Source organism: Syngnathus typhle, linkage group LG1, assembly GCF_033458585.1.
Source record: "Syngnathus typhle isolate RoL2023-S1 ecotype Sweden linkage group LG1, RoL_Styp_1.0, whole genome shotgun sequence".
Classification (NCBI taxonomy): domain Eukaryota; kingdom Metazoa; phylum Chordata; class Actinopteri; order Syngnathiformes; family Syngnathidae; genus Syngnathus; species Syngnathus typhle.
Window position 1 is genome coordinate 12,058,333 of NC_083738.1, and position 13,842 is coordinate 12,072,174.

Genomic DNA, 13,842 nt, shown 5'->3' on the forward strand with positions numbered 1-13,842 from the left:
CAGCAGTAAATATAACACTGCAGCATGTCTTCCCTTGTGAGACAATTTGGCTTGCAAGGCTTTCAATGTAAATAACTTTTGTTTTATGGCAGATGTATTACCACACCTCTCAAATCACGTTATCTCTACAGGCAGACAACTCACACTGGGGACATTGTGAGACATTCCAAACTTGCGCAGTGGATGGACGAGAAGGGAGTGGCTGCAGGGTGGATTGTCTAGGACGGCTTTTAAAAATTTCACACACTATGGTTACATGTTTAGACGCTGCTCGAGAATGTGTAAACTCCCCTCACAGAAAGAAATATATATATATATATATATATATATATATATATATATATATATATATATATATATATATATATATATATATATATATATTTTTTTTTTTTAAATATAATCAATAATATATATATAGATAGATAGATATAGATATAGATATAGATATATATAGATATATATAGATATATATAGATATATATAGATATATATAGATATATATAGATATATATCTATATATATATAAAATAAATTCATGATGCAATAGCTGTCACCCTCGTTAAGTTTAGCCTCTATAATCGATCCAAGCATATTGTGGCTGCCTCCCCACACTGGTTTGCCCTCCTATCAGCAATCTAACAGGCCCAACAGAGGAAAAGGAAACGGAAGTGTGTGAGACCACTTTCTTTCCGTTCTGCCTGGCCCATACTGCTCCTTTTGGCCAGTATGGCAATACAATAAGAAAAGAATAGCCAGTGCTGAAAAAAAAAACATGTCTTTGTCACCTTTGCCTTAAGGATGAAAGTGCTGTTGTTTACTAGTGAGCAAGACTATGCGAATGGTCAGGTGATCATTGATTAATTTATGATAATAACAATGATAATAACAACAATAATAATATTAATAATTATTATGATGATTAATAATAATATTAATAATATTAATAATATAATAATTATTATTATAAATTACTTAATGTTGAAGGTTAGTATTGATAAGTGGACGCAAATAAGATCCGTTGCATATTGGCGGAGGTCTGGCCTCACCTGATTTCCATGATAGCTTATGACACACTGTCACATGGTTGGCACAGGCATCAAAATAAGTGACAGAATGAAAATAGCATAATTTCATGCAAAAGAGTGTTTTTATGAAAATGTTTTTAACAACTTCACATGACACCATAATATAGTCTCTGTGTCAGTTCATTGCTTAGCGACACAAGTATTCAAACAAACGGCATTTGCCTCGAGCTAGAACAAGGCCCCGTACACTTGGGAGTATTTCACAACCAGTTCTGAGGCTTTCATCACCTCCAATCTACATTGCATATTTATTCATTTTTGTCTCATGCAGGTATATGCATGACAGAGTAACATGTTATACAACCTTCACACCACATTATCACCAAGTAAAACATGAAGAATGACATTTCAAGAGTACTATTGCCAAAGTACACTACAAGAGACCCTTTGCCCGCCCCCCGAGAATGATTTGGCTTTGTGAGCGACCTATGTCAGAGTCAATCACCTTGACAGGAGCAATTTAAGAAACGGCAGACATTTACAACCTTAGAGCCGACAGCAAAGAGTCTGCAGAGAAGAGCAACAGTGCACTGAAATGCGTTTTCTTTTTTGGGTGTGGCATGAGAGCGCTGCAAGGCTGGGCAACTGCACACGTTGACATTTTACTCTTTGATAGAATTCAACAAGAGATGAAGAGTTGAGTTGACTTTTTGCTGCACTAACACCCCCCCCCCCCCCCCCACACACACACACACAAACACACACAAACACACACCCCACCCCGGTTTTACTCGCTTGGAGTGAGATTGATCCAGATGAAGAAGATTCTACTTGGAAGCATATCTGAAAAGATGTTATATACTTTTATCAAACTTGTAGACACAGGAAAGGCATCTTAGTCACCAACGTGCAGAGGCTTAGTTCCCTTTTTATGCCTCAGACCTGGTTTCAATTAGCTTGTCTTTCCTAACCACTGCATTCCATTACCCCACCACCACCACCCCTGCCCCCCCCTCACTGACTCCCTCCTTCGTACTCTCGCTTCCCTTCTTCCTCTCTCCTTCTACCCTCATCTCTCCTGCCCTGCGCCCCTGTCCAACCAAGGACACGTGAAGAAACAGAGAAAGACGAAGAATCTGGCAGAACAAAATATTTGTAGCATTGAGCCCAGAGGTCAAAACAGCAATTTTGACAGTCTATTCCTGGAAAGTTATGCAAACCCCGGACTCACACATATTACAACGATGAAGTAGAATTGTATGTTTTCAATTATCCATCTTTGGAAAAGAAAAAATACCCTCAATTGCATAATGACAAGTAAACTAAAGTTAAAGTTATTAGTTGAAAGTTATTAAAACCAAGCATATATTTTCTTTCTCCAACCAGCACTGTTGATACGTTTTGGTACTTTTGGTAGATTTGCTATTAATTTTTAAGCATGGAGATTTCGGCTGCAGAAAGGGTGTGCCTCTGTGAGGAGAAGAACACAGGCAGAGAGAAAAAGGAGGGGGTGGAAGGAGGCAAAGGAGAGGAATCCACACCCAGACTGGTTGGTGGCTTCAGACGCGCATGGCTGTGTAACTTTACTTTTTAAACGTCGACATGCCTTGCAAGCCTTTGCCAATGCTGACATACAACGCAGGAAAACATCAAGTGATAAGATCAACGCAGGCAATTTCACTCTTATTTTGACAGTCATTGCGCTATTCAACTGTCATCAAGTGTGCGGAATACTCCAGTGCAACTTGAAAACCACAAATCCACGTGTTGAATTTGAACAGTTTTGGAATGTATCAGTTTTTGGTCAAACAAATCCCAATGCAAATACAATGCAGTAACTATCACAGTGAGTTCAGATTTAATCCATGAAAAGCATTTGACTCGCAAGCTGTTGCGCAGTTAAAGGAAAAGTGAAGTGCGCAATTCCACTCTGCTCCTGCAGGTTCACACCCACTTTTGTAACCTGCTCCATTTGAACTAAAAAAGGGAATTATCATAAAATTTTAACATCACCACCGTTTTTAGAAAATAAGTTTTTACTACTGATACACTCAACACTACTGCGATCTGAACTGTGACAGAAATCCTGGACTGCCAAGTTTTCCACTTTTTGTTAATTATTACAATGTTTTTCGCCTATGATAATTAGTTGAGACAAAACTCAGATGACAGCAAGAATATGAAGTATGTATAGTATAAAACTGGATCCATACCTGTGCGCACACGTTGCGCCCGAGAAGCCTCACACAAGCTTGAGCATCCTTGAAAACGCTGTCGTCTTTCCCTTCTCCTCAGTCCAAGAAGAGCGCTTCTCAACTTTGTCTGACGAAATTCTATGACTTCTCCAACTTTTCGATCAAGCAAAGTTTCCAGGGCGTTTTCTTTCCCCCCACCCGTTCTTTCTCCCTCCCTCTTCTCTGCTGAGTTGATTTTAACTTATTTTTTTCCCTGTGTAGCTGCTCCTCTGGGCTGAGCAGAGTGCTCGGATAGGGTGCTGGGTTGGGTTGCTGGTTTCCAGAGGGGAGGGGACCAGTGTGAGGGAGTGGTTCTTCGCTGCCATGGGACAACCTACGAAGGAGCGGCCCTTCGTAGCCATGGGACAACTGACTACTCCACATGGGGGACCTTAAAACAAAAAAGAAAGCAAATGTCAACCGTAATGACAAAAGAACTTTACATTTGTTAACACGTTAAACTACCAGTACAGTAGTATAAAGATATACAATACACAGCAAAAGTATAAAAGTACATATCTACTATCACATATTGGACAGCATGTCTGACTCAGAGTTCAAGGTTCACATCTCGGCTCTGGCTATAGTGGGGTTTGCCTATGCTCAGGCTTGTTCCCACAATCTAAGGGATGCTAGATTCATTGAAGACTTTGATTCAGGGGTCTCAAACTCAACTTATGTGATGTGAAAGGCCGCAGGAGAAAGAGTCTGGATGTGTCCGGACCGTATCCACCATACCATATCATAACTCGGCTCATCGACCTGAACTATGATATGTAGTGAGTGATTTTAAAAAAAAAACCATTAATCGTTGACTCATACGCACCAAACCCTTATTATCTGTTAACTGTCGCGACACGTTTACAAATGGGGCAATAAACCCATCAGAACTGTTTCTGCATATGGGCACAAGCACCCTGCATTAACAGACAAGCCTAAGGAGTTTTGGAAAAGGAAAAAGGTTTACCCCAAGATGGGGCCGTCTAATATCGCACACTAATTCCATAGCTGCATTCAGCAAATATCTAATCATTAGTTTTTATTCATTTCTATGTCAATCAGTCAAAAAAAATCTTTATTGTGCACCTGGACAGTGGCATTTAAAGGTTTGGAACAGCTGCAATAAAGGACTTGCACAACAGAAAATGGCTGCATGGATCACATCTTACTTAAGTCATGTAATTTAGCCAGCAATGACTGATGTCAAACACGTGACGTACACTTCTTCTTTTTTGATCATGCAGCTTTGGCCTCCCCGTATGGTTCTAACAAATTTATGTCGGTGGCCTTATTATAGTAGCTACAATGTGCTGAATTCTAAATGAATTTCTTGGGGACCACACAGTGATATAAACATGTTAAGAAGGCATTTAAAAGACTTTAAATGACTCGAGTGCTTTGGTTGAAAATTGTACTTAAGTTAGCTTTTACTTTAGGTTCAAATGTTTTTGAAAGGCTAACTGACTCCACTTTTACTCCAATCGTTTTTTTCACTCATACATTTTCTATTCCTGCTTTCATAAAAACAGCAATATCAGAAACTATAAGAAGGAAACATTACTGTACTTTCTTCTCTTCCAGCTTTTTTAGTAAAAGACAGTCACATACGTATATTTAAACAGGTGCAAATTTGATGAGGCGCCTTAAAACCCGCTCATTGTTGCATGCACAGTCCCTCACATGTTTCCCATTTTCTCTCACTATCAATGGACATCAATCCAAGACGCTGACTTTTTGGATGAGGCCCCGTGTCACACCCAGTCCACGCAAATGCAGCATGCTCAAACTCATCTTTGAACTAAAATGTTTTTTACTTTGCAGCTTCTGGGGAAACATACAAAACCTATCTTGGGATATAAAAGCATATGCGGTTGACATGACAAACAAGTAGCAATGAAAGGAGACTGGATTGTTTTAAATTCATGTTGGAATCATGGCCATGCAGCAGTGGAATGCCAAATGAAGGCTTTTAAATAAAAGCCTGGATGAAAAGTACACTTAAGTGTTTATTACTGCACAGTTTACACGCAACCTTGTACAGTGTACATTAACTGTTCAGAGTCCTTGAAACACCTCTGGTTCATTTGTCACACCCATGATTTTTTTTTGGGGTGGAAGTGACTACGTCTCTGCTGCAGCACAACAGGGAGTGGCACAACGACACGCACATTCATGTGCACTTGCCTTAATATTTTGTTGCACCACCAGCAATCACAAGACTGTAGATGTTGTTCTAAATCCAGTGTGACGGACAGAAGCTACTGTGCGCGAATTGGTGTGAATGCTGAGCTAAAAGCTGCAGAGTGAGTTTAGATAAGCCACACTTCTAGTTTCTTTACTCCTTGGACTGCAGCTGTGTTGTAAATAAACATTGCAAATCTGCAGGACTTTGACCAACAGGAGGTTCTGTGAGTGAGTGAGTCAGTGAGAACATTGAATTAAGTGTGGAATCATACACCAACACAACTGGCAACTCTACAAAGCTGCTAACACCAAAACACATTTTTACAGCATGTTCAGAAAACAACATATGGTATGAAGGACATGCTTCGCTCTATTTTGACATACAAATATTTTCCCATTATTTCTATGTGGTTACTGTTTCTGGTTTTAATATCTGAATGTATGAAGTGTATCAGAAAAGTTCCATAGTATGTCTCACCAAATATTCAAACTACAAACAAGTTTTCCCCTTTGAAGTAGGCCCCCTGGAGTCACACTCCCAGAATTCTCTGCCTCGACTTTGTGCATTCATGGAGGGGATCCCTTCGCAGCTCCATCATCATCATCAGACTCAACTACTTCACATTACATAAAGGTCATTTTTCCATATGACAATTCCATGTTGCATTTGTGTTGCAGCACACGAAAAGTATGGTTTGTTGTCATGTGCCTCTCTCGTGTGTTCTACTAATGCACTTGTTTGCTCAGCTCCGCGCATGTTTTTCACTGCTGAGGCGTGGCCTTTTGAAAAATTATTTCAGCTCAGAGCTATTGTGGCTTCCAGATGGACAACTTTTGTGAAACGTGTTTTCGTTTGTGTAACATGATTTGCGACATTTAAGATTTCCGTGCTCACAGAACTAGTCATGAGTAACCACCGTCTTACATCTTTGCTGCAAAGGGTGACGGGGTGTTTACTGTTTCAAAAGAATTTGTGTTTAAAATGATGAGTCAAATCTAAGCGAGTCTTTATTGAGCCCCACCCATTGAAATCATTCAACAGTGGGACTTAGATGATCTTATCAGCAGATAAACACCGTCAAATAAATCCAATTTATTGTGCAATCAGGGATTTTGTGTATTATAATTGAGGACGATTTCTTAACATTTTTCACACCGGCGACACATTTTAATCAACCAAATCCCTGCCTACCATTATTTCAAGGCAGGTCACTTGAGCTCAATACTAGGATATGTGCAAATGAGTGTTTTTCCTGCATGGTTGTAGGTGTGCCGGCCATCCTGATGGAGAGTAAATAACTTGGCTCAGACATGCTGTGAGTCACTCACGCTCATGGCCACAATGAAAACAGGATAGCTCAGACAGCAAAGGAGAGAACATTTAGATCTCAGATCGGGGCGCGACTGTTTGCGCGCACACACCGGCTTGAGCATTTATCTGACAGAACCATAAAGATGAAGAGAAGTCCAAGCATACCATTGCAGAATGTGGACAGTGCACATCAAGCTGATAATTCAATTGATAGCTGTTGTTAAACTGTTCAATCGAGCATGAAAGCCAGCAGTCATGTAGATTGCCAAGTTTAGACTCATATTGAACTCCAAATTGTGACCTTGAGAACAACCTTCTCTTTGTGCACTCAACTATTAAAGCATAATATCTGATGAACAATTTGTCACTGGTTTTGTTCTCGCCTCAAAGATTCAGCCGAGTTCTGAAAGTATCAGTGATAATGTCTTTCTTGTCTTTTAAGGCTCGAGGTAAGTGGGTTTGCATCGCAGTTTGCGAGTCAAATTTGCTTTTTGCACCTCATCAAAACACAAGCGACAAGCTTCAGCATGCTAGCTAGTGTGACTAATCTTTGCAGTTTTGCTTCTAAGGCAGTAATCACGGCCTCCATGGTGCCTGGCATTAATCTGCCAAAAAATGCTCCTCAAAATTACTAATATGCTACTTAAATGAAGTAATCGATTAACAAAACTACTCCTCAAAGAAAAAAAACCTGGATTGAATTGAATTGTACTGGGAGCATAAAACAAACATCAAATTGTCAACATTACAACTATACTAACACTGTATACCAAAAAGAAAAGATGTGAACTAGTATAGAAGAAGAAAAAATAAGATTCAGTGTAAACATCTGACTTGGATGAACGAGAGGATAACCCTTTAATGAAGAACAATGAGTCATGTGAACACTTATGGAGAGTTACCAATGCTGTGAAATCACAGCGAACAGCTGAGGTGCACGAGGCAAAAAGCCTGGAGCATGAGCTTCAAGAGAGGGAGAAAAAGTATGTAAATATGTAAATACTTAACCATTTATTGGCCCACCCAGTGTTTATGGGTTATGACCTAGCTACCCTAAATGAAAGAAGTTGGTAATTAATAAAATAATATTTTGTGTTTCTGCAATCATCAACATAGCCAGAGGCGTAGCCAAGCCGGGGCGAGCCGGGGCGGCGCCCCGGTTAGGACTCCCTGCGCCCCGGTTGAAAAAAATCGAGCTTTTTCGATTCTTCATTTTCATGCCTTTGTTTTCTTTGGGTCTTGCGCGAATGTGCTTGCGCTATTCTATGTGCGCGATGTTATCCATTCACCGTTTGCCTCCCGGACCCGGATGTTATTTTAGCGATCAGCGAACGGCGTGGGTGATGTTCGATTTTTTTTCCTGTGGGCGCACATGCTACAAATTCCTGGCTACACCTCTGAACATAGCAGTATGTGGTAGATTTTGAAAGGAAAATCTTTTTTGGAAATATAATCATCAAAGATAGCTGTGAATTTTCCAATTTTCTATTTTCCCCAGAAAATGGATCACATTTTATTCCTGAGATGCTAAATTGTAGTAATTTACATGCATTCCTGAACATGTTTTTTGAAATGCTTGAATGTATTATAGAATCCAGTTTAAACTTAACTTACATTCCTGAATATTTTTTTAAGTGTTTGAATGTACTGTTTAAAAAAAAAAGATATATTCCGTAACTCCTGTTCAAAGTAATAAAAGATCAAGAGCTCAATGAAACTGGAACGTTAAAGCCCTTATGCTAAAGAAATAAGGGTGGGTGGTCTAACATGCAATCAAATTCATTTGCTATCGTATTTGTCCTAATTTGCCCCCTGGATGAATGAGAATCTTCACAAGCATTTGTCTTCATGATGTTTGCGGGAGAGCTGGTTAGTTGCCAGCCAAACACAGGGCTGGTCTAAAAACAATAATGATTGACTTGTAATTTCGACTGGTAACATATAGTCTGCATTTGTCACAACATAAATGTTTACCTGATCAAATTATTGCACTTCAACAAGGCAAGCTTGTGATTAACACAAACAACATTTGCATTGCAAACTCTCCTTAGCTGCGTTGAAATGCAATTAAGTCTTGAAAGAATCGCTTTTGCACCCTAGAATACTTCGCAAAAGTGGTCATTCACTCTGCAAATTTAATCGAGTGCAACAACAACAGCGCTTTAAGATGTTCATGAACAATACAACATTGTCGGTGTGATGACAAAAGGACACCAACATAACCAATGGTGCGACTGTGGCCTGAGTGAATCAACATCATGTATGTGCAATAAATGAGATGTCGCAAAATGATTTTTTTTACAGTACGACACTACTATTACATAGCTTTTTTACAATTAAAACTTTACAGCCTTATATGCATTATATTCTCAAAAGGCCCGTAACAGTCCAGCTCACATAAATTGACCATAATATACGCTACCGTTCAAATGTTTGGGATCACTTTGAAATGTCCTTATTTTTAAAATAAAATAGCTATTTTAGTTCAATATTAATGTGGTAAATGACCATTCTAGTTGCAAACCTCTGTTTTTTAATGCAATAGGTATTTAAAAGCCCATTTCTAGCAAATTGTGTTCTAATGGTCCATTGTATTTGCTAATTGTGTTAGAAGGTTAATGGATGATTAAAAAAGCCTTGTGCAATTATGTTAGTTTTCATGGAAAACACTAAATTATCTGGGTGATCTCAAACTTTTCAACAGCAGTGTACTTAATAATTGTAGCCCAAATATGAAAACCGACCCACATTGTGTGTGTTTATAGCATTAATTGAACAAATTCATTCGGCACCAATAATTAATTTCTCCTGATTTTTGCAAAATAGTAAAATAAAAGTGAAACAAAGGCATTGTATTCTCATGGCCATTCACCAGAACAGAAAACATTAATTACATTTCTCAAAACAATCTTTGTTTTGTGGTATGTATTGTAAGATGTTTACACACTTGTGATTTTGTGCTACTTTGCCCCAAAGCGCAATGACTCAGCCGACGGAGCAAACACATTGGGTCTCCTGAAAACCTACAAAAAGCTAAGATCACAACCTACATGATTACAACTCGGCCCAAATTAGTTGTAGTTGATGGCAACAACGTGCAAAACTTGAATTGTAAATTGTTATAACTCCTTTTTCGGACTGGGACCGGTTATGTCAGGTACATCTCCATAGTAACGTATCACTGTTATGTATCTGTCATGTATCTTCCTGGAAATCCCCGCACACAAACACACACGCACAGAGATGATTCACAAAGTTGGTCCTTGGGCATTGAAAAGAATGCGAGGAAAAGGAGAAACACTGAATTGTGGTTTCAACAGCCAGTTATGACTCATAAACACGAGGGAAGAACAGGGAGGGGGTGAAAAGATTATTCTGGGATGGCTGCTATAGCAACAAAATAAGCAAGGGGGCAGGTACTAGTCGGGCTGTTACCATAGCAATGGCCTTTGTGTGTATGGATAAATATCACATGCTACAAAGCAGTTTGTAATAAGGAACTTTGGTTCCGCCTTGTACTTTTCTTTCTTTGAAATGACACACCGACACACTCCTCCCTTTGCAAGTTGAGCCTTGCTTCTGCCACCACATCGATTGCACAGTAATGAAGTTACTGAGGAACCTCCTTCACTATTCAGCGTTGAGACAGTAATGTATCTCCACAGATACACACAGTTATGAAGCGTTCACAACTAATTAACCCACACTGTCTTGATTCCTGGCCGAATGATTGGGACGTTTGTGAGAGTTTGCTTCACCCTGAAGAACACCTCCCATCTGTTGCAGACTCCTTCCCGAGCTGTGCATTCCACTCATAACTGTAAATGTTTCAACACCCCAATTCTTTTTCCTCTGGGTGGAATGAAACCACCAGCAAGTCCAAACATGTGAAGTGAAGCGTTTACAGTACATGTGAGGGTCGTAGTATGTACTGTACTATTTCCTCAAAAGCATACGTCTAGGCCTCAACGTGCCACTACAAAAGAAGCGAACACACTGCGGCCCATTCAATTTATTGTAAGTGGTATGCTTTATACTTGTGTTGAATGACAATTGACAACCATACTTCTCTCTACTTGTCCTCATGAGGGTAACGGGTAGCCTATTCCAGCTGACTTTGGGAGAAAAGGCGTGGTCCATACACAGGACTGATCATGAGTCAATCTCATGCCAGAACTTATAACCAGCGGCCAAGTTGAAGACTGAACTTTCAGTACACGCCCAAGCCACAAAGTGTCTGGGAAGATATTGTTTACCGAGGCATATGTTCTCAGTGTTGTTCTACTACACTCTTAGTAGCAAAACTTTATGATCATTGCCTGCATCGATACTTGGCAATATTGTGGTCATCAGAGAGTGCCTTCATTTGACTTTTCTGTGACAGTGGAAGTCATCATGCTCCACCTTCAGATTCGAGTAATATGAGCTGGAGGCGACTCTGGGGTTTCACATCCAGGAAAGCAGGGGCTGCCAGTTTTCCCTCCGCCGTACCTCTGCCTTTCTTCCTTCCCATCATGCACTCTCACATTGCAAGGCAACACAAACTGCCCGAGAAATAAACGCCTCGTTTTGTTACGTAACGCCGTCTGCTTTGGTAACGATACTGTGTCATTTTGTATTTCGCTGCTCTCGCGGGGCTTTGTTTTTTTCGCCCCTTGGCAGAATTCTCTCTGACCTCCCTCATTGCATTCCGGTATTGAATGGCTACACTGCATTTAAGTGCCACGAAGAAATGTGTAACTGTGAGCACACAAAGGAGGAGAAAGGCCCCGCTAAACAATCTGGCGCTCACTTTTCTGCCTAGGATACTGTTACACAACCCTAGATATGCATTCCTATCCAGTTTTTTTCTAGTTGCCTTTGCTTTACCATTAAAATATCTGCGGGTCCACGTCAAGGAGTAAAGCCCTCAAATGTTGAGTAAGGATCCATTTTCCTGCCTTAATTGCCCCTGAAGTTGAGTGTGTTTGTGTGCTTAGCGGGATCTTTAAGCCCAACCCCAAACTCGAGTGTGAGGAAGCCTCTATAAAAACTCAGAGGGTGGCTCTGTGCATGTGTGGCAGTCAAGAGCTGTTTTTGTCCACTTGGAGACATTCCTACGCCAACTGACTTCTCTGGGCCATAAAGGCTACGGCAGAGCCCTTTTAAACATGTCAGAAGGGGAAGGCCTTGTCTATTTAAGGGCAACAGCCATAGCTTCGTTTTTTTTTTTTAAAGAAGAAAATGTTGTGCATTCCTTGTCTAATTATATGTCTCTCATCTCTGAACAAAATAGGATGAAGCAAAAAAAAAAAAACAGCTTCAATGCAGGCAGCATCTGCAATGTATTGACATTCTGAGGCTGGGGTAGATTGTATCCACAGTAGGAGAAGACATTCGAGTACCAAACCCTAGAACTGTGAAGAAGTAGGCCATCTTACTGGCACTGTTTTTGTTGTTGTTTGTTTTTCACCTTTTATTTTTTTGTACTTTCAAGGTGTTAATCAAAACAGATTGGAAATGATGTGGCAATGAGCCAGCAAATGACCATTAGAGACAAGGGAACAACTGAGGAAGCTACAGAGTACAGGCGTCAAACTTCAAGACCCATAGATCGGCCCTTTCAGTGCAAGTGGTCCGTGACTATGAAAGCCTGCCACAATTTTTTGTTGCCTTCCATTCAAAACTAGTAATATACCATAAAAGCCATACTAAGAATCAGGGGCAATCCTTGCAGTAATTAGGGTTCTCTCGAAAAACCTATTAGGAGAACAAGCGGTATAATATCCTTGCACTCTTGCCACATGCGTAGTCTGCAGTGCAGCTCAACTTCTCACTTTATGATGTCATGGCTACGTATGTTAGAAAAACAACACTCAATTTTAGCAGCATTTAAACCGACTCTCCCTGGCCATTCAGATACATAGAGCCAAAGCAAAGAAAAATTAAGGTGGGTTCATCACAGTGGTGTTACAAGTATGGCACATGGGCAAAAATTATGGCCTGCTAACTCCTGCAGAAGCTTCGCTTTGCAGATGTTATCATTCACATATTGTTTTAGATGTGCTTAGTAAATGGTTTAGTGAGATGCACTAGCTAATTCAATGCTAATAATTGGGGAAATAGGTTTCTAATTGCTTATGCTATTGCTTACTTAACTCATATAGAGTGTGTTTTAGTTTAAATTAGGTGCACTTTTAATGCCAAGTTACTGGGTGATAATAGGCAGATAATTTACACTAACTTTAAATTTTGCATTTAAGGTGTCATTGACAGCTAATATATTGTAATTCTTGGTTTGTAAGATTTCTAGATGGATGTGGAAATTCCTATGAACGATTTCTTCGGCTGATGCTACAGGAGTCTAGCAATCAGAATGACTAGACTAAAAAACAGCTTTTACCCACACACTATTAGACACATGAACAAATTAGATCACAATCTACAGATGTGAACCACATGCTAATAATTTTTGTAATTTATGTTGTTAAATTTTCATTTCAAAAGTATTTTCCTATTAACACTAAGGATAAGCCATTAGTTCTGCTTTTTCCTCTCTTACTGTACTGAATGTGAATCAAACCATGACTTTACAAACAAGTACATGGAGATTTCTTGTGTACAGTTACACTCTTAGCAAATATACATTTGTGGTTTCACCGATTTAACTGGCCCCCCTGAGGGCAACCAGAATGTAACTGTGATTTGAACTGCAATGAAATTACTATGTTTGACATCCCTGATAGAGGACGAAGAGACGATGGATTCAACTGCTTTGATAGTTTGCAAGTGCTACTATACAGTACATGTTGTTCCTTCTTTTCCCAGTGTTTTATAATTTTACATCCCAACGGGCCTCAGAGGTTAGAGGTCAGAATTGGTGACACGGTGACGCACTGGTTAGCACATCCGCCTCACAGTTCAGAGTTTGCATATTCTCCCCGTGCCTGCGTGGGGTTTTTTCCGGGCACTCCGGTTTCCTCCCACATCCCAAAAACATGCTTAATAGGCCGATTGAGCACCCCAAATTGTTCCTAGTTTGGAGTGCGACTGGTTATTTGTCTCTGTGTGCCCTGCGATTGGCTGGCAACTGGTCCAGGGTGTC

General features: G+C 40.0%; 1 protein-coding gene across 1 annotated transcript in view; it reads right to left on the reverse strand.

Annotated features, from left to right (window-relative positions):
* Positions 1-3,508, reverse strand: part of ahnak (AHNAK nucleoprotein) — a 31,089-nt gene extending 27,581 nt beyond the window's left edge. The window contains exon 1 of the mRNA XM_061284197.1: positions 3,242-3,508. The gene's annotated coding sequence lies outside the window, so the exon portion shown is untranslated. The remainder of the gene's footprint in view (positions 1-3,241) is intronic.
* Between the last annotated feature and the right edge of the window lie 10,334 nt (positions 3,509-13,842).